We start from the raw sequence: 26807 nt of genomic DNA, 5'->3' as shown, positions 1-26807 counted from the left end.
GGTAGTGAAATAAGTGGGAAAAGGCAAGTTGGTGGTTCCAAATACACTCATAAAACTAGAGCCAGAAGATGAGGATAACTGGAGAAGAACATGACACAGTGGTAAATACTTCCCAGAAGTAACCAGGTGACCATATTCACCTCCCAGTAGTGTCCACATGTCTTGCCAGAAGAGCAAGTACCTGCTAATCCACAAGCTGTCAATCCAGGAAACTCCACTCCAATGACAATGGAGAGCAATGCCCAAGGCCTGAGTGTACCTCTAGGTACATGTGTTTTGTTCTGGCCAGAATACTTGTTGTAAGATTAAAGGGAGTAAGGCAAAGTTCCACTCTTGGATAATTACATTCTGCCTCCATAACTTCTCCATCAGCTGTAGTATAGAACAGATTTTTTTTTTCTGCATCCAGGAGGAGAGAGAACAAGAGGTCTATTGGAGAACAAGAGGTTTATCTTGGATTTGGTCCCATTTGGTATTTTACACGATGTCAAATTTCAAAACAAGCTCAGGATTGCATGAAACTGACTGATAAGGCTACACACCCAGAGAACTGCCCTGGCTGTGGCAATGATGTTTCACCCAGACCAGTCAATCAGAGGGTGGAAAGAAAAGGAAAAGCATCTTATGCCTTGCATTGATCTAGAGGCAGTTTGTGGAACGGATCTGAGTGAGGTGAGTGGGAGGATGAAAACTTCCCTGGCACATTTTGTGATTTAAAAATAATAATAAAAAGAAACCCCTTGTGTTCTGAAAACTCTATTAAAAGAAATGTACTTACTGCAGAAGAACAGCATGAAAGCAGAGAGTGAGGGCTTCAGCAAGGGGAATCTGAAAAAAAATTGTATTTGGGGCCAGCTTTAGGGAGTGGAGCTGAGAGTTGAAGGAAACAAATGGCTTTGCAGCATCTGAAGTAAATAAAGCCAGCCCAATATAGATGTATTTGGAGCAGCCAGTTACCTTATGCTGAGTGTTGGGGAAGCTGGGAAGGGAAAAGTGCCCCCTTGCAGATCAAGTGGCAGAAAGAAGCAGCATTTGGCTGTCACACAGAGGCTCACGTGCAGTTTGAAAGAGACGGATTCCTCAGGAAGTGTGGAAGAACCACTGGTTTACAAATATGTGTAACCCAGTGCCCTCCCCTTTGCTCAGCTGGGGGCAGAAGAAATCATTTGGAGAGCCTAAAAGCAAAGGGGTATTGTAAAACCAATGTAGTGATTTTTGCACAGGAAAAGAATGTGAAGGAGTTTGCTGCCTTGTGCTCTCAATAATGGTGGCAAATTGTAGAGATAAACAGTGGAAAAATGAAACAGAGACACTAACACCTGGAAATGTTAGTGCAGGGAAATAAGAGTGGGAAGATAAAAAAATCTGAATTGCTGAAGATGAAATGTGCTTTATGTTTGTGGAAAGGGGAGAACTGTGACAAACTCAGACCTGGAGTTTATGTTTTATTATATATTTTCCTCTTGACCTCTGGAGAATACACAAATAAAATCAATTAATGGGCCTTGAAGAAGAATTACTTTAAACTGTTCAATTAAACACTGCAATGCAGAGAACAGAAAGGAGAGGGGGGGAAAAAAACAATAAATACATCTGAAAAAATGGACTTGTCTGAGGCGCCTGGGCCCCGACATGCACCATTACTGACGGATCGAATCACACTTCCATTAACACCATAATCTTATAGACTCCACAGGCCGTAAAAAAGGGATTTACTTTAATCAGGTTTGGTTAGGGCTGAATTTGAAAAGCGCTACAAGTGAAATAAAACACGACCTTGTCCCCCCTTTGATTTTCTTTCTTCTCACTCTGGCTCTCTAATTTACAATTTGCCAGCCACCAGCGGTTCATTTCTAATGGCTACGATCCGTTGGTGTATGTCGTGCTCTCTCCCTTTTTGTGGCGGAAATGATTAGGGGGAACATAGACCTTTCATTTCCATCCCCACCTCCTGCTTCCCTGGACAAGCACCCAGGATGCAGCATTTCTTTCCATATGGGCTGTAGTCCTCCATGTTTGTGTGTTGCACACCCTTTGTCTGGCTGTTCTGGGTCTGATATTTGGTCACTCGGTCTGTGGCTGTGGAGAGATTGTGGACGGGGGGGAAGCATGGGCAAGAGATCAGCAGTTTGCCCTTTAGCTTATGAGTATCGGCCCCTGAGGAGTGTCAGAGTAATGGTTTATACTTCTCTTTCTACTTCCTTTTTCTTGCCTCCTTCTCTAAGCTTCAGCCTGTTAAGTTTACCATGTGGGGCCAACTAAGTATTGTGATTTCTGTTCCTTTTTAAATTCATCCCAAAAAAGGGCAAATCCAACGCTATGTAAAGGCTGAGCTATCAAGTGTGTTTGCTTTTTCTACCCTGACTGTCTCACTATCACGAGTGATAACCATGTTTTTGCTGTTTAGAGAGGTGCCTTACTGGGTGTCATGGTTCAATGTCAGCTGGCAACTCAGACCCATGCAGCCACTTGCTCACTGGGACACTGTTTGCCAGTGACCAAGCAGGTTAATTCCATTGTTAGTCAGCCTGCTGTCTTCTGCCAGATTCTGTTATGCTTTCCTAGAAGTCGCATCTTTGACCCGTGGTAATGTTGGCACTCAGGTGGCAGCAATGGGGAACTGAAGATCACAAGGTCACCTTGGGCTTGCACCTATAGGAACAAAAATAAAATGAAGCAAGGAACAGTCAGCTGGAATAGCTGCTGCTGCCCCTGCCAGTGTGCACTGACCTGTGACAGGGTCTCTCCCGTGCTATGGTGTAATGGGCCAGCTTGGTGGGAAATGGACTAGGTGAGTCCTGGGCACTGCACAAAATTAACTCATAGCACCTGTGGAGAACTCTGCTGGGTCAGCTGGGGCATAAGAATTGCTTTATGATAGCTGGATGCTGACAAGTGCATTTGGATTGCCAGCCTGTGGAAAACCATCAAGTTGTTTCACAGAGTTGTAGCTTCCTGAAATTTGCCCTCACCTCACATTCCTTCTTTCTTCTCCGACACATATCCACTACGTGACTGAAGATGTAAAATCCTTGTGCTTAGCTGGAAAACACTACCTACTTCTCCCACACAGCTCTGCAAAGGTATACAACCAGACAGGACTTATTCCTCAAGGTTTTAATGATAAAGATTTAAGACCAAATAAAAGCAGTAGGCAGGAGAACAGTTTAAGCATTGCATGGGGGATGTGGTTGCATAGCCACCCTTGACTTCCTGAGCACTGGAAAATGGAGGAAACATTATTCTTTAGTCCAGCTGGGAAAACCTGGTACTGGAGAGCTGTAATGGAGGGATGAAATACCACCTTCTAGGTCAGTAGTGCTTGATGACTCCTAAGGCATGGGTAAAGGAATATGCTCTGTAAGAAAGGAAACCCATCAGAAGGCTTCATAAAATTAGGTTTAAGATGCAAATTTTACATAGTCCTCCTAAAAGCAGGGAAAGTGTTTTGAGTTTGTTCAAGCTGTTCAGTACAACCAGACATGGAGAATGACAGGTGAAAGCGAGAAATTCAAGGGAAAATGAAAAAGTGAAGGGAAACAGAGGGAAGGGAAGAGTGATATGAAAGAAAGGAATACTGGCAAAGAGTAATTTCAATTTAGAAGGAGATGTCAAATGGGAAAGAGACTGTTACATGGACATTATTGGTGTTCTTGTGTGTGTTTGTAAGGTTTGAGAGAGAAAAAAATCAGGAGGAAACTAAAGGGAGGAAAGCAAAAAAAAAAAAAAAAAAAAAAATGAAGCCTGAATGAGAGTTTGGTCATGGGAAGGCAAGGCTAATGTTAGCAACTGATAATAAAGGCAGGCAAAGGGGGAAAAAAAGCATACAATTCACTTAAAAATCTCTCCAAGTTTAAAAGCTCCCCAGAGGCTTTGTAATAGAAAAGGGCTTTTAAGTGCTATTTTTTCCCCCTGTTTTTCCTCTGGGGATGTCTCGGAGGGATGATTTATTGTCTAACGTATTTAAAGTGACAAGGCCAATTTCTGTGCGCGTGCTGTGGCAGTGCCAGCGGCTCCTCTCCCGGTGTCGCGGGAGGCACCTCCTGCTGATGGCTCCATGACACGGGGCCGCACCTCTGTTCTCTGGCAGCGCTGTGAGACAAGGCATGACACGGCCCAGCAGGACAGCCCTAGTGGGGAAGCAGCATCCCAGGACACTCCTGGCAGAGGTGGCAGAAGTGGGTGTAATGATACAGAGAAAAGATGGGGAGAACCTAAGCCTGATTCACGCACTCAAGAAAAGTGGTGTTTGGGTGGCCTTTGAAGACACAGATTGTTCTCCATTCGCTTTCCATGCTGCCTTCTGCCACAGCCTCGGCTTCCACTGTGCTGTCTGCAGGCCAGGTTGGCCCGTTTCTTATCACTCATGAGATTTTTACCTTCTTCTCCAGGTCTTTCTGTGGAGACTTGCCACTGAGGCATGGCTGCAGCCCTGTTCTCTTCATGCCACTACAACTGCTGCAAGCAATAAGCCTCACCTTCTCAAGGAGAGTTTAAAAAACCCTCAGGGATAAATTTTTTGGGTTTTTTCCTTACTGTTGAACCTATGTTTACTTTTGCTCTATTACACTTACATTTATACCCCTTAATACAATTCCTCTACTTCCTTTGTATTTACACACTTGTAGATGGTTAATCTCAGCCCTTGCCAAGCAATACATATTTAATTATTTTAATCTCTTCTCATATGTGCTTTCAGACCCTTAATCATTTTTTTTTCTGCTGCTTTTCTCTGAATTCCCTATGATCATCAACATCTTCTCTAAATGTGTGTTGCCCAGAATTGAGGGCAGCATTCCAGGTGCCGTCCTGCCAGATCTGTACAGAGGGCCAGTACCTCCTCATTTTCTGACATTTCTCTGCAGATGAAGCACAGCATTATGTTAACTTTTTTCTTCCTGCTGCTGCTTCTATATGACATTGCAGATCTGTAACTTAATTTGCTGTCCACTATATCCCATAGCCCTTATTTGATCATTACCAATTTTCAAATATACTTCTCTTTTAACATCCAGGTTTCCATTTATTTTCCCTCATATGTACAAACCTGGATTATTATAAGCTGATTCTCATTTTCTCTGCTGGTCCCTACTCATAACATTTTAGCTTATGTTGTATTTGTCTTTCTACAGCAGTGGGTAATGGAACAAGCAATTCATTTTTTCTGTAGCCTTTTATTCAGTTTTTGATCCTCTGCTCTGCACTGTACAATTCCTTGTGCTCATTTGCTCACTCCTTCCCTGGAACTGTGCCCCTTGCTCACAAATGGTCAACAGCCAGGCAGCTGTCCCTTGTCTCCGTTAGGAGCCAGGGAGATTCTCCTTGACCTGAAAAGCAGCAGCAGCTCCCTGTGCTCAGCTCGGCTGTGTGAACACCAAGTGCGCCAGCCAGCTTTGCATGTCCTGACTGCCGTGTGATGCTTCCTCTTGTAATCAGTCTGAGCATCACTGCTTCTCCCAATTGCCCCCTGCACTTAATTGACCAATAGAGCTAGACATATGGAGGATCGAATCACAAACCCAAATCAGCAGTTGTCAGAGGACATTAATTCAAACAGGAAGCTACAAAACACTTGGGCTTTTTTCTTTTTTTTTTTCCTTAATTTTTTCCCTTCAAGCTCCGATAGAAGAAATTATTATTAATATCCCCCGCAGTATACTCGGGCAGATGGCAGTGACCCCAGTGCACTCTCTCTACCCAACTTTCCATGTGATTTTTTTAGCATTTAAGTGACACTGGGAAATTACTGAGGGAGCCAGAGAAGAAGCTCCATTCACACTGCCTAATTCAAAGCAGCACAGTTAGCCTGTGCCAAAAGGACAGGCTGTCTTAATTCACAGTACAGTCAATGCAGAGAGACAGGTGCTCTCTGGAGGTACCTCTCACTGCTGACTCCAAAGAGGTGAACATCGTAAGTCAGGTGCACACATCTTCTCTCTTTCAGCCACATCGTCCTCTGTTGTGCTCAGGAGTCCTCAGCTCTGAAACACATCCAGCCAAGAGTGTTGTGGCTGTGTCCTGCTCTGGCTGCCAGTCACAGCCATGCTGAGATGAAGGCTCCTTTATCTTATCCACTGCGTGCTCCTGCACCAAGTGGTGACTTTTCCCAACCCTTTGTTCTAAACAGAGAGCAGTGAGGCAGCACAGCCTAAGGGGGTTTGCCCCACAGGTGCAGAAGGTGGACAGTTAGGGAGACTGAAGTTCTGCTTGGCAGAGCAAGGCAACCTACTTTATAAAGTGCTCAACAGGGACTTTGAAGAGGACCCTTCATCTTTTACGTGTCAGTCATAAAAGCAGAGCAGTGCAAAGCAACTCTCTCCACTTCTGCCCCTGGACAGCCTTCAGCCGTGGAAGGGAGCTCACAGCTGATTGCCCCCACTAGGGCTGGAGGAGGAGTCCTCAGGCGGGTTAGGTTAGCCTGTGCCAAAAGCTCAGGCTGTCTTAATTCACTTTACAGCCAATGCAGAGAGGCAGGGCCTCGGTGTTGATGCTCTGATGAGATCCCCCTGTGGCAGGTGGAGGCATGCAGGAAAAAACAAAGGAATGCAAGGAACAGGTGTGTTCCAAGTATAGCTATATAAGCCACGACCTGTTTTTCTTTCTCCTTTTTTCCTATGCCTGTTGTGGTGCATCCCATGAGGCCTGCATTCAACCACCAAGCCTTTGCTGACAACTGGCTCCTTCCTCAACAGCTGGTGAAGGAAGGTGAGAGACTTTGCAAGGATTTTCTATGAGATGAAAAAGATGTAGTGACAAAAGTCCTTGCAGGAGCCCATGAGAGGAACAGGGCAGCCTTCTGGTGAGCAGCAGAGTGCTCTTGCAGGCCTGGAGCTGGCTTGATGTTCAGAGCACAAGGATTAGGGTTAAATCATTAGTTTTCAACCTCTCAGAAGAAAGAGGAGCTCCCCAGGCACTACTTGGGGCCTTGGGTCTGCCCTGTGAGAGTCAAGCAGAGAATCCATAGGGTGGAGGAGTCTTGACTGGGATGTGCCCCTGATAGGGGGGAACATGTGCCATGGTTTCTTTGAGGTTACAGCTTGGAGGAAAGAGTTTGGTTGGGTCTCTCTCTCTGCTGGCTTCTTGATTAACTGCAATCAGCAAGGGGGAAGAGGACTTTGTACTGAAACCTTCTGCTCGATACCTAGCAGCGATTTTTGCTTTTTTTCCTTTCTTCTCCCTCTCAAAAAATTAAAAAGTGTGAGGATGCATGAAGATTGGAATAGAAATCATTGACAATCTTGTCATACCACCGTATAAATCAATAATATGCACTTGACTGGAATAATACTGATTGCTGCATCCCATGAAAGCTCTAGTAGGTTGAGGTGGGATTAGAAACTTTGAGACCAGCCTTTTTTAAAAGATGCCCAGATAAGCTATGGACTGCTTCAGTGAGCACTATGAGAAATACCTGTGGCATGGAGGAGGTCAGGCAAGAGCATTCAGCAGTGGGCTGAGTGTGTCAAAGTCTCCAACTGTAGCCCAGGAGTTGAAGGAAAGACTTCCAACAGGACAATTCCAGCCTGGTGCTGCTGTATTGGAAGCACACACAAAAGGTAAGAGAAATGGTGACTGGTGTAGAACAGTACTGGATGAATAATTATGTGTATGGGGTGGATATTAATTATCTTGGTTTGGCATAATAAAAAAAGAGTCGGAAATTGAAACCTGAACGTGTGTGTTTATGTTGTTAGAGGAAGAACCTTGGGGTAGAGTTTTCTTGCTCAGAAATTTTTTTTTGCTTGGGTGCAGGGTGTGGAAACTCTAAGGAGCAGGGTGGTATCTTGCAATGTATTCTGGTGGTAACTAGCCTTTCCTTGTGGAAGGTATGAGCTGAGGTCCTCCTACATGACTTCTCAGAGCTCCCTAAAGAAAAAATGGCCTTTGCACAGGTGAAAGAAGTATAATCTGGCCTTTGCACAGGTGAAAGAAGTGTAATCTGGCCTCTGCTTGTTAAGTTTCTGCTACCCCTGTCACTCCCTTCAGAAGCATCTGGCAATCCTAAGAGAACTTGGGTGGGACTTTTCCAGTAATTCTGAGGGTCAGAAAGGCCTTACCTTTTGCAGGATTTGCTGTCTTGTGCACACACAGGCATCAGATGAAATCAGGCATGGAGCAGATGCTGCTGGGTTAAATGTTCTGTCCATTTTTCCCCTGGCAAGCTAGTAGTGGCCTGAAATGGTGAAATACATATGCACGCTTCTCCTAACTGGGGCAGCAGAAGCTGGTGCCATGAGAGATCTCTCAGGTTGTCAAGTGAGTTGGATTAGGTATGGCCCATGAATCTGAGAATAAACGCAGCTCTGTTGTGCAGGATAAAAGGAGATGGTGATCAATATATTTTAGAGCTTCAGGGCTTAAGGCAAGCAGTATCTGACAGGATTAGGAAGAAAGTTTTTTAACATGGACTAGTCATCCTATAATTGCTTGCCTGGGATGCTCACACATCCTTTTCTGATACCCTGGTGAACCCAGCCGCCTGAGAGAATCAGCTGCTATGGCAAAACTTGTGTGAAGAAAGTACTTGTGTCTAGCAGTTTCTGTGTACCATAGTTGTTACAGAGAGGGGGTGCAGTGAAGCTTGAATTCCTGGGGGCAGGAAGGCAATGGGTACTTCACCAGGAATCCCTTCTAAAAAGAGTGGAAGGAAGGAACTGAAAACCAGGAGGGGTGGTGGTACTGTGGCTGGCACCAGCCCTTGATGGAGAAATGGATGGATGCAGATGTAGAGATTGTGGGTGGGTGAAGGAACTAGCCAGCTGCTTGCCAGAGTTGCACAGGTGTGTGTGGGGCTCGTTATATGATGTGCCTGTCATCATTAACACAGTGGCAGATGTTGTGGGATGTGACTGTTGTAACCACAATGGAGAGGACAAGTTTAGAGCTGAGGGCTTTGGAGTTGAACCTTGCTGTATGCATGGTAGTACCTTCACGTATGTGCAGAAGGCAAGTGTATGCTTCATGGGTCTTCTCTCTTTTTCTCCATGATATAGTTCCTAAAGTCAGTGATTACTACTTCTTCTATCCTGACCCTCCCCTATTGTAATGTCTAAAGGGCATCTGTCCTACAAAATCTATCTGTGTCAAGGACTTGGGGTAACTGTGAAGGTAATTCAGTCTTCTTATCCAATGTCCAAAGGTGAGGGCTGTGAATCTTTCCTCTCTTTCCATAGGATGTTGCTTATGACCTGGGTGGGATTTTGAAGCTCCTGTGCACTGAAGACCTTTCCTGTGGTGTTTGTATGCAAGGAGGAATATTTTCTGTGTTCTGGCTGTCACTTTTGCAATGGAAATAATTATGCACAGTAGCATGCTCTATAAAGGACACTTCTCTTGTGTGACTTGTTTCATGTGCTGCTTTACTCTTTCTCACAATCGAGGCACCCACCATGTGCTCCTGAGGAAAAAAAAACCAAAACCCCAAAGCCTCAAAAGTATCAGGATTATAATGGTAGAAAGGCAGAGTCAGTTCTGCTATAGCTTTGTCTCTCAGGATTCAGAGAAAGTCCTTGGTAGGAACAGGGACTCAGCAAAGGATATGTATCTTTGGCTGCTGAAGTCAAGACACAGAAGGAATGGAGTTGATTTGTGTAAATACACTGAGTCAAAACACAGCAGGAACAGAGGAGGGCTATGTAAGATGAAGAACATGAAGGGCTATTTAAGATGAAGTCATGGCACAAGAAGAGCAGGGGACGAAGTAGCTTATAACTAGTTTGAGTAGTGGACTTTTGAAGAAGCATGTCTGCTAAAATTGTTTGGGGTAAATGCTCTGAGTAGTTCTTAAAATGAATATTAAATTGTAAGATAAAGGACTTAGGTTACTGATGGTTACAGCCTAGCCTTGTTTGACTTCAGTCCCCTTTAACACAGGGCTAGACCTGCAAGAGACCCTGTTGTTAGTATCTCTCACCTCTGGAATAACTAGAGTCTAATAAGAATATAGGTGAAATACTCCTCCAGCTATTTTGGGCTTTCTCAGGTCTCTGACAATCAGCACTGTTGCACTTTAGAGCCTGCCTGAATGAACTCCTTCATTTGAATTCCTCTACTTAAGTATCAGCATTTCCATTTCACAGATAAAGAAATTGAGACAGAAAGGTAAAATGACTTGCTAAATGTGCTCACAGAAGAATTGGGAGTAGCACCCTGTGAATGCTCCGTGCTGGCTGCATCTGCTGGGTTGTACTCCCACCCCTGTGCAGAAGGTCTGGATAGCAAACCCCTCTGCTGAAACCTGCTGGGCTGAAGGCTTTCTGACAATTCTCTGAGACATAAGCGTGTTGCTTTATGAGAGTTTTTAAGGCTATGGAATCTGTTATTTTTGCTTTTTATGTCTTAAAAAGCTGACAATAAAGGAAACGTAGCAACTATTCTTCGTGACTTTAATCCCAGTATGTGCACATTGCACTTAGCACAATAACATCTGGAAGCAGGTTTTTCTGCTCTTTCTGATGTTGAAAGACCCGATGATTGCTGGACTAAAGGTTAATCACACAGTTGTGCAATCTGGCAGATTGGGGAATAGGAGAAAGCAAACCCAACCTGCTCTTCTCTGCCTAGCTAATAGTCACAGGTTCTTCTGGAGCCACTTTCTGACTCTGAACTGACCAGCTGCTGCTCTTCCCTCTTGGTGAACTTCGAGACCATAAAGGCTGCACCTAGATGCAGATTAGTGTGCTCCTGTATGCATAATTGGAGCAAGCAAGGCTTAGGGTGTCATCTGCAGTAGTTGTGCCTGTTGCTGCTGAAATACAGGAAGGAGAGGAACGAAACCAGTTGCCGTCTTTGTGCAGGCTCCTTTATATTCTCGCCCTGCCCATTGCAGCTCTCGGTCCTGTCAGCTATCAGACACTGGGGCCTTCAAGAAAAAGGGGTTTCTGGAAATAAGTATCTGAGTGTAGGAGATGGGGGCACTTTGGTTTGACCTGACTGAGGGAGAAATTGTAGTGTGAGGCCAGCTCTTTATTAAACCTTAGAGTTCAGCCAGAAGAAAGCCTTCAGAATTGTCTGTGCCAAGTAAATCTTCCTGTACAGCATTCACACCTTCTCAGCCACTGAAGCTGCCCAGCCATGAGACTTACAGCTGTAGGAAAAAGGTTTTCATTAGCTCTATGGCTCTCAGAGCTACTTGTTTAATTTCACATTTATGATTTAAGAACGTGTGTGTATATCAAGCACTTAACATTCATCTTCTCTCACATGCACCATATTGAATCACATATTCTTTTACTGTTTGTTTTTGCATAAGTAATTGTGACATAAGAGCTGAATTATTTAATATTTTATTTCCTGACTGCATTTTACGTGCTGGTCTCGCTCTTCACTTATAGAACGTAGTGGCTCCACTTTAACCTGCTTAGCTTTTGAGGGCTGCCTGTCTATCAACCTCTTTACTTATAAGGACAAACAATATTTGTTTTACATAGCTCCGTATTGCACATAACATTTGGCAGTAGGAAAATCTCTCATGAAAAGTTACTATGCATGCATGTAAAAGGGTCTGGGGAATAAAATGAAAAAGAATGATGATACTGCTGACTGGCTGGCTTGGTAGTAGAGATGCTCTTTTGTAGTAGTACAGATACTCTTAGTACTAGAGGTACTCTTTTGTGAACTGAGAGGGCTGGTTAAGCAAGGATCAAAGTTCAAGGCACTGAGCTGGAACTGAAGAAAGCAATTCTAAGTAGTCTCACAGACTACCTGAGTGATTGTGGAGAGTTCACAGGAAATTTCTCATTCACCTTCTGTGAAGGCATGTAATACCACATTCCCTTATCATGTGTATTTATATGGTTACGTGATCTGGGCAGGAAGTGTCTGCTGTGTATTTGTACAGCTGGGCACAAAATCAGGCTCTAATCTCAGTCAGGTTTGCTGCTATGCTAAAACAAATGGTCATAGATTTTGTAATGTGCCATGGAACAACCTCACAATTTGGGGGATTGATGGGTCGATAAAGGGTGTGATGCAATCATACCAAAAGAAAAGGACAGAAATGGGTTTATATAGATGGGATTGTTTTAATTGAGAAGCAGGACTGACAGGGATTTGAAGGGTTTGACAGACTTGTAAACCTTTTTTACAGACAATCTTTGATTACGTAGCTGATCTTTTTATAGGGTGCAAGTATTTGTTGGCATTGTTTGGGGATTCTACAATGTAAACCTCATTGCTCATTTTCTTGTCCACCTGCAGTGCTGGCTTAGGATTCAGAATAAAAAAAACTATCTAATGTTTAAGCACAGTGCTTAAAGGATAAAAGAGGTCTCCCTCCTGGGTGGTGCAGCAGGATACTAATTTGTGAGAAAAGTCTGGTTTGTCACCTTGAGCCCAGGTGATGTCGCTCATCATCAAGATGCTCCCTGTTAGCAGGAGGGACTCGGCAACGACAAGCGCAGCCTTCTATTTCTAGAGGATTCAAAGTTTAATTACTTTGTCGCTGTCTCATGTAAAATTGCTTCAGGCACAAAGAGCGCCCAGGACTCCTATGTGCCAAGGAAGTGGCGGCTCAGCCTGAAGCGCTGACATTCTGTGGAGCTGCCAGCGCTCAGTGCGGTCCCAGCAGCATTGTGCTCACAGTGCTTATGAATGATCAGCACTTGCAATCTTTCCTGTGCTTGTCAGAAGCAGCAGCTACGGCTCTGCCTAAGCCTGTGTTGCTGGTTCCTTCTGGGAGCTTTTGGTAGCTTGATGGGGCCTCTATTTTCAGCATCTGGCCTCTAGTTTGAGGTGTCTCCATTCTTGCAGCTGTGCTGCTTGAGAGACTTTAGGAGTTGATGTTTCTCCTACCACCCTGGCTGCTCTGAGCCTGTGGTGAAGAAGGTGTGGGGATTATCAGAGCTTTGTCTCAGGTGTAAAATGCTATTACAACAGGAAATGCTTGGGCAAAACCTTACATGTAAATGGTGCCTATGGGCATCTTACATACCTATTTGGTCATAAATATTTCTGTTTCCATGCCTCATGACCAAACAAAATGACAGTTTTCTCTGGACTCCAATTCAGTCCAGCCCAGACAAGGTAAAGTTGTCTATGCGCTAAGACTCTCTCAAGTTATCACATGTCAGCAAATTAATAGCACCTTTTTGTCTCTGCTGCTGTACTGGCGTGGCCTCCCTTTGCAGTAAAAGCTAAGGTGAGTAAAAATGCTTCCTCTAGGGCCTTCTCAGTTCCCCAATGCAGAAGACTCCACAGCTTGAACTCAAACCTTAATACATGCAAAAATCCCCAGGAGTGAGTTGTTATAAATGCCCAAAGGGCAGGCAGAGTTTCAGCTGGGGCTTTCTCTTCCTTATGCACTGAAGTCAATCAATTGTGAGATGCAAATGTGTAGAAAATCAGGCTTCATTAGTTCTTCTGCTCGAAGCACTCTCTTGGGGTTTTGTTGGTGTCTTCTCTTTTCTTTAGTGTTCAATTGCTTGTCTTTGAGCTGCTTTTTCCTAATGTGGTCAGGTGTGTCTAAAGGAGAAGTGTGTTAGAGGAACAACCTTTCTCCCTTCCCATCCTTTTGGAGTCCTTCTGTGAGATTTCTGCAGTTGTTATTAAAAATGGAAGGAGAGTACTATCCCTGTGCTATTTATAAGCATTGTCTGATGGACAAGAACTTGCAACCTTGCAACCTTGTGTAATGCTGCTGGTGACCTGGTCAAGGAAGGGAGTTGCTTTTTAATGAGATGTCCCCATGGGGATGCTTTGATCCAGCTTCTCAGGGAGGCACAAGGAGAACAGACGGAAAGGAGACGATGGATGCGGGCGTCTTAGCTCAGGCCTTTGCCCGCTGGCTTCAAGGGCTCTGTCAAATGAAGAAGGGGCTTTGTGAAAGACAGCAATTTGTTTTGCCAGGCTGGGAACTTGGAATGTCAAAAACCCTGAACAGCTTTTTGCAGACACTCTCTGAAGCAACAACAAGTCATTTATGAATCAAAGAAATGCACTGTGCCAGCCAGACCTTGGAGATACTGAGCTGTAACAAGGTATCTGTAAGGAATTTTAAAGCAATTTCTGCATATGAAACCCTGTATGGAAGTTGCACAGAATATGAAATAAGCTAGAACTATGTATATTTTCCACCTATTTCTACTTTTTTTTTTTTTTTTCCAGAAATATTCTTGGTTCTTAAAAGCCAGTCTTATATAAGTAGATGGTTCGTGTTTTCTTACTGGTGTTACTTGGTTTGTTTGTTGAGTTTGGGGGGTTTTTTTGGTTTTTTGGGGTTTTTGTTTTTTTTTTTTTTCTTTTGGTGGGTTGTTTTTGTTTGTTTGTTTTTGTTTGTTTTGTGTTTTTTTTCTCTTTTTTGTTTTGATGGGGGGTTTTTTGTTTGGTTGGTTGCTTTTGGGTTTTTTGTCTTATGGGAGCAAGGGAGCAGTAAGGAGATCTTCTGAAAAAAGTCATGGTTTATTTTGACCTCATCTGAGTTTGGAATGTCAATGCAGTTCTCCCTACAGTTAAATGTGACTGCAGATCTGAGCCCTGAAACACTTAAGTAGGCATTCATTCATTACAGAAATGGAATGCTTCCAGTAAGAGCTAGCAATTAAAGATGATGGTGAATTACTGTTTTTCTCTGGATATGAATTGAATGGGAGATGAAGGGACTTTGACTTTTAAATTTAAAAAAAATAAAGAAGAATGGAATTTTTTTGGGAATCCTGAGCTGAAGCCCTTGATTGATGTGCCTTACTCATAAAAGAGCTGTTCTTCAGGCACATTTGCTTATGCTTTTCTACATATGAATACAGTGCCCTGGGTTGTAGTCTAATTTTTGATTTGAACACAGATATGTGGTCCATCCATCACTCTGCTGTCCCAAGCTTAATCCTTTTTGGTTTTTTTTTGAGCCTTCATTCTTTGTGGCCACTGTTACTGCATCTTAGCCAGTCCAGCTGGATACTGCCTTCTGTAGTGTCCATCTGGCACAGCAGGAGACTGTGATTGCAATCGGCTCCTCCCAGGCCACTTCAGCAGGGCCTGATGAGAGTGAAGAGTACTTCAGGTGTGCTGCCCTCTCCCTTGGCTGCCAGCTTTGCAGAAATGCTGTGAGCTTTAATATGCTTGCTTGAGTCTGTGTTCCTGATGGACAACAGGCAAAGGAGACCAGCAGCAAGCACCCCTGCCTGGCTGCTTTGTCTGTAAGTTATTTGTGTCTGCTGTGCCTGAGATATGAGGACCTATTTATGTGGCCTATTTAAATTTTGCAGGTGGCTCATATTTCAGCGTTTTCCGTGGAACCAGCAAATCTCAGTGTTTTTAGCCAATTTATCAGTGTGTGTTTTCCCCATTGGGGACAGCATGATATCTAGTCCCAGTGGGAATTGGCTGGTACTGCTGCTTCTGTTTCACATGAGAAAGTGCTTGCAGTGGTAGGTGCCAGATGCTAATAGCTGTTTCAGGGCCTCTTGCTAGAGCTGCTAGATTTGCCAGGTGTGCCTACATCTGAGATTACTATGGGGGGGGGGGGGGGTACGTTGGACACTATGAAGCTGCCACCTCCCCTGTTTTGTGGGTCCTCGTGATTTGCTTGTTTCTCAGTATTGGAAACCTGAAGATGTACAAAGAGTTACACCATGTGCACAAGAGCATTTTCCAAATGCTTCTTGAACTCTGTCAGGTTTTGTGCTGTGACCACATCCCTGGGGAGCCTGTTGCAGTCCCCAACCATGCTCTGGGTGAAGAATCTTTTTCTAATATCCAACCCAAACTTCCCCTCACTACTTCAGGCCGTTCCTGCATCATTCTTGCCCACTTTCTCATTCATCTGTCCCTTAATTGTGTTTGAATGGCAGGAAAAACAGGATGAGCTTAACAGGGTCTTTACCAAACCAAAAGGTGATTCAGAATATGTGTTTATGTGGCTGATATCCTAGATGGCAAGTGGAGTGTGTGGTCTCTAAACCATCAGATTATTGGAAGTACATGCCCTGTTAAAAATGACCCAGATATCTCTGAAACATAGAAGTCTTCAGAGCACCTCTGTTCACTTCAATATGAGACCTCTCCAGTAATGTATCTGGGGTCCCAGTTGTTACCTTGCTCTTCTAAGTTTATATTTACTGGTCAAGGAGATGTTGTCAATATACTTCTCATGTACAAGGAATTGTTTCCTGATAACAAATGTTTGTATTTACCTTCCTTTGGAATTACTGCCTGAGCCATCTAGAAAATTTCCGTTGAAAATGTTTTCCTGTTGCGCCCACTCCTGCAAAGCAGGCAGGATTCCTGCACCTTGCTTCCCAAGACACACCATGATTTCTTCTGGTTGAAATGATGGTGCATTGATGGTTAAATAATTATGTTACGTCAGGGGACACAATCTGGAGCCCAGTGAGTCTTGCATATAGAAGACAATGAGAAAGTGAAATAAATTTAACTCCTTCTGAGTAAACAGTATGTTCCTGAAGCATGGCTGTTTTGGGGTAGGAAGAGGAAATTGGTTCAAAGAAGTGGAAACAAAATGCTTGATTCAAGAAGGTGTAAGCATTTAACTTTAATTTTTGAAAGTGTTAAATAATTTATTATCCTGATTCAGAGTTTTCAAAATGTTCCCTTTTATACAACTCGAACTTCTAGATTTCCATCAAAATTGGAAAGGGAAGTAGATACTAAAATAGTGGCATTTGATAGGGAAATATTCTTTACTATTTATTCATGCCTAGGCTTAGACTAGTCATGTTTTGTGTGAGAAAGGGAATAATTCTCCAGGTGTGCTGTAACACCCAAAGCTACAGCAGAAACTGTTTGCAGAAACTGAAGACAGCAGCAGACCTCACTGAAGGCAGCAACTTTGCCCTACCCGTGGCAAGACTCATGCATTTTGGAAATGTGGCCCATGCCAGGGGAGCAAGGCCTCAAAAGGGGGCTTCTGCAAAGGGTTGTTGCACTGAGAAGGGAAGCACACGTGCTGGCTGTGGGATCTGTTTTTAATGTGTGATACCTCCCACAGTGTAGAAGGTAGAAGGCCATGTGTGGGGGTGCCAAAGGTTGGGATCTGTGTCTTTGTCTTGAGCAGGCTGTGGGAAATTCACATCCCAAAGGGTCCAGGGAAGAAATGGTTGCTCATCACTTTCACACCAGTGCCTGCTGTTGTCTGCAGTGGGTTGAACAATGTTTCCCGCTTCCTTCCCCACCTGAGATCATTTCTGAAGAGATCATTTTATGTTTAGGAGGGGATTGAAGTCACTACTGATGATAGCTGTAAAAGCAGAAAACTAACTAAGAAATGATATGCTGTAACAACTGTGTAACTACAGGATATTTATGCATTCACTCTGATTTCTCAAATGTTGCTTGGCACTTTATTCTGTGAGTGATTAGATGATAAACTTTATATGCAAAAGAAATCTGCATCTGCACCCGCTATAATACCGCTACATCTTAGCATTGGAGGGGAGGAGGAATATGTTGGGAGGCTGTGCTGGTGTGATAGAAGAAAAAGCTCTTGATTTAGAAGATACAGGACTTGAGTTCTATGTGTACAGGTTGGTGGTTGTATGCAGTTCCCCCTGGGCCTAGGTTTTTTTCAGTGAAAATGTCATTTGCCAAATGCCTTGCAAGGAGTAGTTGTACCTCTGGGAGATTAATTAATTTATATATATGGGTGCCAGGTTCTGAATTTGTGGGTTTTCTCTTGGGCAGCTCACTCTGTAAATGACAGGCAGGTGTTCCTGGGGAAGAGAGGGGAGAAAGGGGTAGATATTGGAGCAGGATCCCAATGTCAGCCCGTGGTGGGACACCTGTGTCTCTTGCCTGTATAGTCAGAGCTATGTCTCAGTTATGTGAATGTTTTTAGGTCTAGTGAGCAAAACACTGATATGGTGTAGAAGGCAGGAACTGGGAGCAATTCTTCAGCTAAACCAATGCAGCTGCAGCCTAAAGCTTTAATGGAAAATGTCAGTCAGTGATGAGCCTCCCAAGTGACACCTGTGCCATGCTGCAGCAAGGATCTTAATGGCCACCTATAGAAGTATTTTCCCTGTTCATGTCTCTGCAGCCTGCTTCTCTGTCTAGTCCTAAAATGCAAATTTTCCTTGCCCTGCCATTGCTACCTCTGCAAAGGTTACTTTCTAAGTACATGCTGATGATATTGCAGGTGCTTTTCTTTAAAGGTCTTCAGATGAGATTTCAGTAATGTCTCAGCTTCAATTCTGTCTCAATAGCATAAGCCTGCCTGAAGGAGAAGTTTTTGTACTGGTTTAAGCATCTTGAATTGTTGTGGATTTCTTTGTCTTTACTTTTTCAGAGAAATTTGTGAACACTTCACCAGACGCCTACACAGCCTTGATACCAATCATGCAGGGTGAGCTGTAGGAAAATCGATGCATGACTTGTCTTGGCAGTTCCAAAAAAGAGATAGTTACTGAAGTTAGAAATACATTAGCTCTGTGCGTGTTGCTTTCTCGAGGTGCTGCTGACTTCTGGTGAAACAATGTGTTTGCTTCAGGGTACAGTTGCTTTATTACAGATGCATGTCTAAAGAAGTGCCCAGTGCCTGAACTGCCCTCTGATACATTGCTCAAGACTTGACCCTGGTTTTTGTGAATTGTCACTATAAGCATCAGGGTTTTTTTGAAGTAATCTCTCTGTCTGCCCACTTTTCAGCTATTAGGAATGGAGACAGATGAAGCAAGGTCAGTGCTCCAGCCTGATTAATAAGTCATGTCTATTTGACTTGGAAGGATGGGAAGGCAATGAGCCAAAAGAAGTTGAAAAGGCCTAGAGTTAGCTTGGCTTAGGTTAAATCAGAAAAGTGGCGGGAATGTTCCAGCTTCTGCAACCTGGTGACCACCACGGGTCATTATGTGAGGTGAAGAGTTGCTGATGGTTAGCACACGTCTCACCTTCTCCACAGCTCCTACTCTGTCAATTCAGAGATGCCGACTTCAGACAGTTTGAAGTCCTTGCTGCAGGTAAAGTAGTCTCGGTTTTGTTTGATTCTGCATTTGCAGTGTTGATATATGACTACTTAATGTCTTTCCTTGTGCTTTGATCCTCTCCTCTGGAAGGAAGTTGAGTTCCCTATAAATGTGGGTGGAGTTGACTCTTTTTTTTTTTCCTTCAAATCTCTTCTGAAATTTTCTCCTATTGTGGTGCTTTCAAAAGCAAAGCCCCAAACCTCAATACTCAAAAGTGAGGCAACACATATGCTCGGCAGAAATGCATGAAAGTTAAATATTTAATGTTTGATCTTAAAGCTTGTCAAAGTAACAGTTCAGATTTGACTCCTGTTTGAAAATGAGTGTAAGGTTTAATTGTTTGGGGTTTTTTTAGATTGGTTTAGATTGATGTTTCATCCAGACCAGTGTGTCTCAAACTGTTCAAAATCTTTTTCTTTCTGTGCAGTTTACCACCCCTATGCCTATCTTTAACCTTTGTTTTTACAATGAGGTCCTGCCTGTGATGGCTTCCTGTGCTTTTCCATGATGCACTCTGTTCTGTCCTCACCAAATCACAAGGCCAGCATGTCTCTGCCCCCGAGTCAAATGCACAGAGGCAGCAGCTTTTGGCAGCATCAGTGCTTACTCAGTAAAGGTGGATAGGAGTGGGACAGCTTGAAAAGAATGGATGTATGGTGTGAAGATGCAGGCATGTTTTATCTGGAAGTAGCCTTCATCTCTGCCTAGTTCAAAGGGTTCAACATTGTATATCCAAGTGTGTTTGTCCCTTCTTTTCTGCCCTTTCATTTCTATCAAGGAGTGGCAGTGGTACCTGCAGTGTTGCTCTCCCTGTGAAATGTCAACGAAAGCAATTCAACTCTTACACTGATTTGCTCCAGATAAAAAATGTCAGGAAAGCATTCCTTGCCATCAAAGCTTCCCTTTGTAAGAGGAGCTGGCTGGTGAGTAGAGAAGTCATATTACTGATATGGAGCGATCAATTGAAGAACTGTAATTCAATCAAGTGGTTCTGCTGGTATCATAAACCATGAGAGCAGAGCTCAGTCCATTTAGAGATCGTCAGGGCCCTGTGGCTGAGTTAATACAGATTCTGCAATCGATACCTAACCTCCCTTTAACTTTCCCTCCTGCTCTCAGTTTTTCCAGCTCTTGTGTTTCTCCTCTGTTCTACCACCCTCACGTGCTGTCTGATTTCCCTCCCCTCCTCTTTTACCAGCTACCTCCTGCTCCCAGTTTCTGTTCATCCTCTCACTCCTGTGAGCCCAGCCTGATCCATAACAAGGTTGGCAGATGCTTTTGGGTTTTTTTGTTGTTGGTGGTGGTGGTTTTTTTTTTTTTTTTTTTTAGTGAAGGGGGCTGTCTAATATGTTGGTTTTGGTGAAATTTATTTTCTTTTCATTCTGAGACATCAAGAATTTGAGTTAGGGGGTTCAGTAATACAGATTAGATTTTTTTTCTTCTAAGAAGGTTATAGACTCGGGGTGTGTCTGTCTTTCTGTGTTGTTTCATTAGGACCATAAAGGGAATGTCTGTCCAGGTGATGGGCTCATAAACACTGTTACTGCTACTTGGATCTTCATGTATTTTTCATGAGGTGAACACATGTACATGTGATGTATACAATGGCATAAAATTTTTAATTTACTGGTGAGTGGCATATCTTATGACTGGCGAGGGGTGTTTGGCCTTTTTATTTTATTCTAAATCAGAACTTTTATTACTTGACATTTTTAGTTGACTAGCTGTACCTGCTTTCTGATGTGATTGTGCAGGTAGTGCATGTGGTCACTGTGAAATGTCCATGTGCATGTTTCCATCCAACTGTGCTGAGCACCTCCTTGGGGAATTGATTGGCATAACCAGATGCTGGGGGCTACTGTAGGAGTGGGTAAGTTGAGCAAGATGTGAGAAATTGGTGTTGTTACCTATTCCAGTTAGTGAGTGGAGTGAGGAGGAGATAGATGCCTTTTTATGGCTATAATTTGACATTCAGTAAAGATTGGGGCTATAGGACCCCAGGTTGGTTGTTGACCACACAAAAAAAATTAAAATAAAAATCAGATATAAATATTCAGTAAAACCGTAGCTGCAGCAGAATACACCTTTTCATAGGCACTGATGCCTAAGAACGTTTTTGGGTGCGGTTACCCTGATGTGCCTTTGGCACTTGGTTTATTTGGGAGTTTTGTGCTGTTATTTCTTTTTCCTCTGCCCTTTCCTCAACACGCAGCAGGAAAGCTCAGCTCTTTCTTTATCTGTGGGTGGTATGTATTCATCAGCCTGGCTCACCACATCAGAACAATCAGCAATTGACCGTATGTTGAAAACAGACACGCTCATTAATTTTAGGAGCCAACGTTCACTAACCAAAATGGCTCATAAACTACCCCAGGGGAGCATGAGGAAATTGGAATTTCAAGCTGTGGTGCTGTCACGGTGGAGGGACTGCTGGCCCCTTTCTCATCTCAGCCCCTCGGTGGTCATCTGGGAGCTGCTCTGCTGGCAGAGGAGGGCAGCTCATGCATAGCAAACATGGGCTCTCTTCCTCCTCTCTGCATGCCTTCACTTGTGCTCAGCTTCATCACAAGCGGTAGGATGTGGTTTCCTTGTCAGCAAGCTATGGCATGAAAGCACAACTCTGTAGCCACCTGGAAGCTGAACTGCTTCTTGTTGGGATACAGGGAGTAGCCATCCTCTAGGTCCTCTGCCAATTAAACCACAGCCCAGTTAGATTCACAGTGTAGTCCCCCTGGGCAACAAACTACAGTCACTGCTGAAGTAAGAATATCCAGCCACAGCCACCTCAGCTTGTTTAAGCTATTCTGGTAGCTTTGAGTTAGAGATCTCTTTGGTGTTCCTAACACTGAAGACTTCTCCCACCCCCACACACTTCAGAACTTCTGTTCTCTTTCAAGTTCTCCTTTTTTTTTTGTTCTTTTGTTAAAATAATTTCTCTTCCTTCAAGCCTTTCAAAGCACTTCTGAGGCTTCTCAGTCGCACAAAGAAGGCTTTATGGGTTGAATTCCTAGTTGCATTCCTTGTATCTCCAGCTATTTCATGTCTCATATAATATAGGCGAGGTTTTTTGAGGTGGCTAGTGATTATGGGCCATTTCATGAGGCTGCTTGCCCACCTTGAGACCCCTTCAAGAAGCTTAATTGTCAGAAGGTGATGAGCCCTCATTCTTTAAAGATGAGATCCCTTTTACTTGTTTCATGGCAGACTTTGAAAAATATGAGAGTGGGGAGAGAGGAGACAAATCTCAAATGACCTGGTCATCTATAAACTTTGCATGCCTATTTGGGATAGTGGGCTGTGTTTTAATCACTAGGTTAGAATGAGCATTTTGCTATGGTTTGTGAGGTGTGCGTTTTGAGGTGCAAGATGGTTTTGTACTTCTGTGGGAGACACTTGCCAATAAAATGGGAAATGTGCTGTCATAGTCTGGGTTTGAGGACGTACATGAAGAGGAATGGCACATTGACAAGTGATTATCCATGCATTTTTGAGTAGTCAGCAGGACCTGACCAAGTAATTAGTGCTAACGAAATTGCATTTGGAACAGTCATGGTATCGTGTGAACTGTCCTCGCTGTGTGTGGCCACTGAAATACTCTGTCTTCTCCCATGCAGCCTTTCAACTGGGACATGCATATCTTCTGAAATGCTCAGAACACACATCTGAGCAGTATCTAATGAAATCAAGTATGTGTCTGTGTGGGGGTGGAGAGCTGTCAGCATTTATTGCAACAAAAGGAATTAGTCATCACAGGGCTTTGTCATGAACTTCTTCTGTTTGTCTGTCTCATACCCCAGAAAAAGAGGAACAGCATTTTATTAACATTTTCCCTTGGATCGCCTGCCAGCAAAAGTAGTACCTGCAGAAATAACTTTCTCTTCTTTTCAGAAGTGAATAAGATGTGGGGAGAAACTCTGTAAACAGATTCCTGGCAAACTGGTGAAAAGAGTGCATAAAGTTAAAAGTTTCCCAGAACTTTTAGATGCTCATCTAATGTAAGAGCCCCACAAAAAAACCCCAAAGGCTTCAATGCATATTCAGTAACCTCTCTTGAAAATACTGTATTTTTAAAAATGGCTTGAAAATGTTAGGCAAAAATGGAAAGCAAAAAACTTAAAAGGCTTACAAAAAAATGGTTGAGAAAATCTGCAGGTTAGTGGATTTGTCAGAGGAAGAAGAGAAAGTAAACTCAACATTTTCATGTTATGTGCAATCACAGTCTGTCTCAAACAAGCCATTTGCTTCTTGGTAACATGCATTTGACTACATTGTCAGCAGTGATAACATGCATGGAGTATTGGGTAAACAATTTATAGGTAATGGAGGGGAAAAAAAATATGACAGCTTTGAAAACATTCTGTCTTTATTTAAATTTGACCATATTTTGAGCCTGTGGTTATTCACTCAACTTCAAAGGTAGTTTGCAGTGCTCAATCAAATTCACAACCTTGTTATGGTGAAGATTCAAACCACTTTTACAAGAAGTGGAGCAAATTCAGCTTCCTGTTCATGTTTGAGAATTGGTGGTAAGCAGATAATTTCTTGCATTTTCTTTCAGTTGACTGGCTATTTGGGATTATTCAGAAAATATTTTGGTGTGAATAACTTTGGTTTCACTACTTTGTGAACAACTTGGTTAGAGTGACATACACAAGATCTAGCTGGACACAATAAGCTATGTGTCCTTCCTGTGTCTGAACTGCATAATTGGAGTGCAGTCATGGATGTGGCACAAGATTTCCAGAAATTGTAAGGAATATTTGATGTTCATCACTACAAGTGTGGGGATTTCTTTAATGGTGGCAGACTGTTTTCTGAGGTTATCACTAAGCAAAACAATGATGTGATAAGTGCTGAAAGCATATGTCATGCGTGGGAGGTCAAAAGATAATTTTCAGTCCCAAGGAGGATGTTTTCATTCCTTTCTTTCCAAACTTATCGGAGGCAAGTGGAGAGAATTTTGTACACCTGAAGAACAGGAAGAGCTCTATTTCATGGTGTGTTCAGGCTCATTTGAATGATGAGCTGGTAAGTAAGGCTTGGTGATAGTGACCCTTGGGCAGGCTCATGATGGTCTGGTTCTGGTGTACGAAATTGGGAAGGATGGGGGCAAGCACTGGCAGTTGGCTTGGTGGGGGGTACCAGTGTGTTTTTCACACACACTGACCAAGGTACACTGCTGTCATCTGCTTTGGCAAAGACAGAGACTCACAAACTGTTTATATGAACCAGGAGGAAGCCATCTCTCATGTGGCTAGTACATATAAAAGTATGCTTGGTGTCTCAAATAGGAATTAAGATTTGCAGAGACACATGCAGCACCAGAACAGTTTTCTGGGTCAGTGCTGATTTTGTAACCTCAGTGGATCACTTGTGTTTGAAGCCCTTTTAATGAATGCTGAAGTCACTTGGCTTCTTTATTTCGTCATTTTTGGGTTGGAACTTAGTTCTTTTTTAGGGATGTTATGATTCAGGATTTAGCTTGCCTTTGAAGACGAGCCCTCAGGGAGTCCCTAAGTCATCTTCCATAGCAAAGGCATCTGCCCCACTAGAATGAAAGTTAACTTTGTCCTTGGAAGCATCTGTGGCCCCATGCAGGCAGTAATCATATTTGTCTGTTGTTTCTATCCCTGATGGTTTAGCTGTATGGTGCCACAGGGGGGGATGGGGACTGTTGGCTGGAGCTGAATGCAGCATTGTAAATGAGAGCATACCCCTAATTTATATGGCAGTACCAGAATGTACTCGGGTTCATTCGTCAACCATGCATTTCCTTTGCTTCCCCTCACCCTTTCCTACTGCCTGTGCATATTGATCAGGCTGTCATTGAGCTGTCCCCAGGTCTCTTCCCTGAGGGGTCAGAGTTAATACTGGCTGCAGATATGGGTGGGGGCAGTTCAAACTGAGTTTTCTGCTCTATGTTACCTTTTATTTGTTAACAGAACTGATCTATTATGCTGTAGGTGTACTCAGCTTGATCAGAGACCTTAAAAGAGTTGTCTTGTTCTGCAGCTTAAAATAGATAAGTCTTTCTACTTGGGAAATTTTTTTCACCTTATTACTTGTTTATACAAATTGTTAGCACATACAGGGAAAAAGTACTCTCGAGTTATCACGTACTATGCTGTACTTCAGGCATAATGGGATGTTTGGTGTTTACTGTCTTGCTGATTTCTGATTAAGTGATAGCACCTTGTGCATCTAAAAGACTCCTAGATTTTGTTCTGATTGCCATTTTTAAAGATGTTAACTGGGTGATATTCTGGTCACTGGTATACACTAGTCCACCAATACTTGTCTTTATTTTAACTTTTCTGAATTAATGAACAAATGTTTTTCAATTCTCCTTGTACCCTAGAACTGGCAGTTTCAAGAAGCACGTAAACTAAAATTGTTTAACTTCCATCTTGCTGATCAGGTAGCTGTTACATTAGATTTCTTTACCCCTTTGATTGCCTTCATTGAGGAATAAACACCTTTTGTTGAGGACAAAGAGGGTATTGTAACTTAAAAATGTGTTTACAGTGTGGTATTTTTGTCAAGACAAGCTTAATTAAAGCTCTGTGCCTGCAGTGATATCAAGTTGCTGAATACTGTGGGAGCGGAGCATGTTGCTGCTCCAATAGTCTCTGCCTCAGAGGACTGGTGTCTTCATTGCCATAACTCTACTGAAGTCATTGGAGTTTTTCTAGAAGAAAACTTGGCCCCGATCTATCCTAGTCGAATACTTTATAGCCAGGTAATACAATATCCCATTGATTTCCCTTTTTGTCATTTCTCTGCATTTTTGCCTTCAGAAAAGCCTGTTGAGTTATGATCCGATTCTTTTGCTAGGAATTCTGAGCAGCCTCTCAATTTAGTGCAAAATCTAGCCTTCTGCATGCTTTATTTTTGGAACTGTTCCTTTTATACACTTAACAAAGGAAAACTTAGGAAACCATTTTTATGGTGTGTCCATTCTTGTTTATTGTGCCTCATTCACTGTTTGAATGCATTAGCTGTTTTCAACCAGAAGTGTCAAAATTAGGTGACTAAAAGCTTTTGTCCTCTATGTTAAGGAAATATCTAAGTAGGTAGCTATTTGAAAAAATGCCAGAGAAGCTACAAAGTGAGCTCTGCTGTTTTGGATGCCACAATTCCTGCAGAAGACCCAACCTTAGTGAAAGCTTCAGTCAATACTTTTATCCAGCACCAAACAGATTTTTGAGAAGCTGGGCTTGAGCCTGTTCTGTTGGCCATGATTTAAGGCTGTTAAATTATAGTCTTATCCTGTTCTGGAAATTAAATCCATCAAGCTCACTATAACCATCTTCATGTTTCTTGGGGAGGGGTTTTGCTGGGGAGGGTTTTTTTTGCCTAGTGGTTTCTTTGGGAGCAATTTCTTTCCCAGTAGTTTCTTGGGGAATAGCTTTTTGGGAAGTAGTTTTATGGGCAGTAGTTTCGTCCTCTATTTTAAGGAAATATCTAAGTAGGTAGCTATTTGAAACAATGCCACAGAGAAGCTACAAAGTGAGCTCTGCTGTTTTGGATGCCACAATTCCTGCAGAAGACTCAACCTTAGTGAAAGCTTCAGTCAATACTTTCATCCAGGACCAAACAGATTTTTGAGAAGCTGAGCTTGAGCCTGTTCTGTTGCCCATGATTTAAGGCTGTTAAATTATAGTCCTGTTCCTGTTCTGGAAATTAAATCCATCAAGTTCACCATCTCCATCCTATAGAGAGCATGATAGAAATTACATCTCTGCAGCAGGAGGAAGTGTTCTCTCTTCTTCCACAGGTCCCAGATTTTTGTCTGTCATGACAGCCTATAACACTCCAGTGTTTCCTCAAATCAGGTGGCTGCAATAGGCTCCCTAACCCTCCTGTATCTTGTGATGCATATTGGTGTTGCTTGAG

General features: G+C 43.0%; 1 protein-coding gene and 1 long non-coding RNA gene across 2 annotated transcripts in view; one reads left to right on the top strand and one right to left on the bottom strand.

The window, feature by feature from the left end:
* LSAMP (limbic system associated membrane protein) overlaps positions 1 to 26807 on the top strand; it is a 993127-nt gene that overhangs the window by 266897 nt on the left and 699423 nt on the right. The gene's annotated exons all lie outside the window — the stretch shown is intronic.
* Positions 1185 to 6455, bottom strand: LOC136284834 (uncharacterized). The gene is made up of 3 exons (XR_010719307.1): positions 6230 to 6455; positions 5880 to 5981; positions 1185 to 2652 (listed from the first exon to the last, which is right to left on the bottom strand). It is a non-coding gene; the product is annotated as an uncharacterized lncRNA (long non-coding RNA).

Source organism: Chamaea fasciata, unplaced genomic scaffold (assembly GCF_029207755.1).
Source record: "Chamaea fasciata isolate MVZ Bird 193981 ecotype frontalis unplaced genomic scaffold, bChaFas1.0.hap1 SCAF_2, whole genome shotgun sequence".
Classification (NCBI taxonomy): Eukaryota; Metazoa; Chordata; class Aves; order Passeriformes; family Sylviidae; genus Chamaea; species Chamaea fasciata.
Note: the sequence above shows the minus strand (reverse complement) of the source record. Positions and strands in the feature narration are given on the sequence as shown.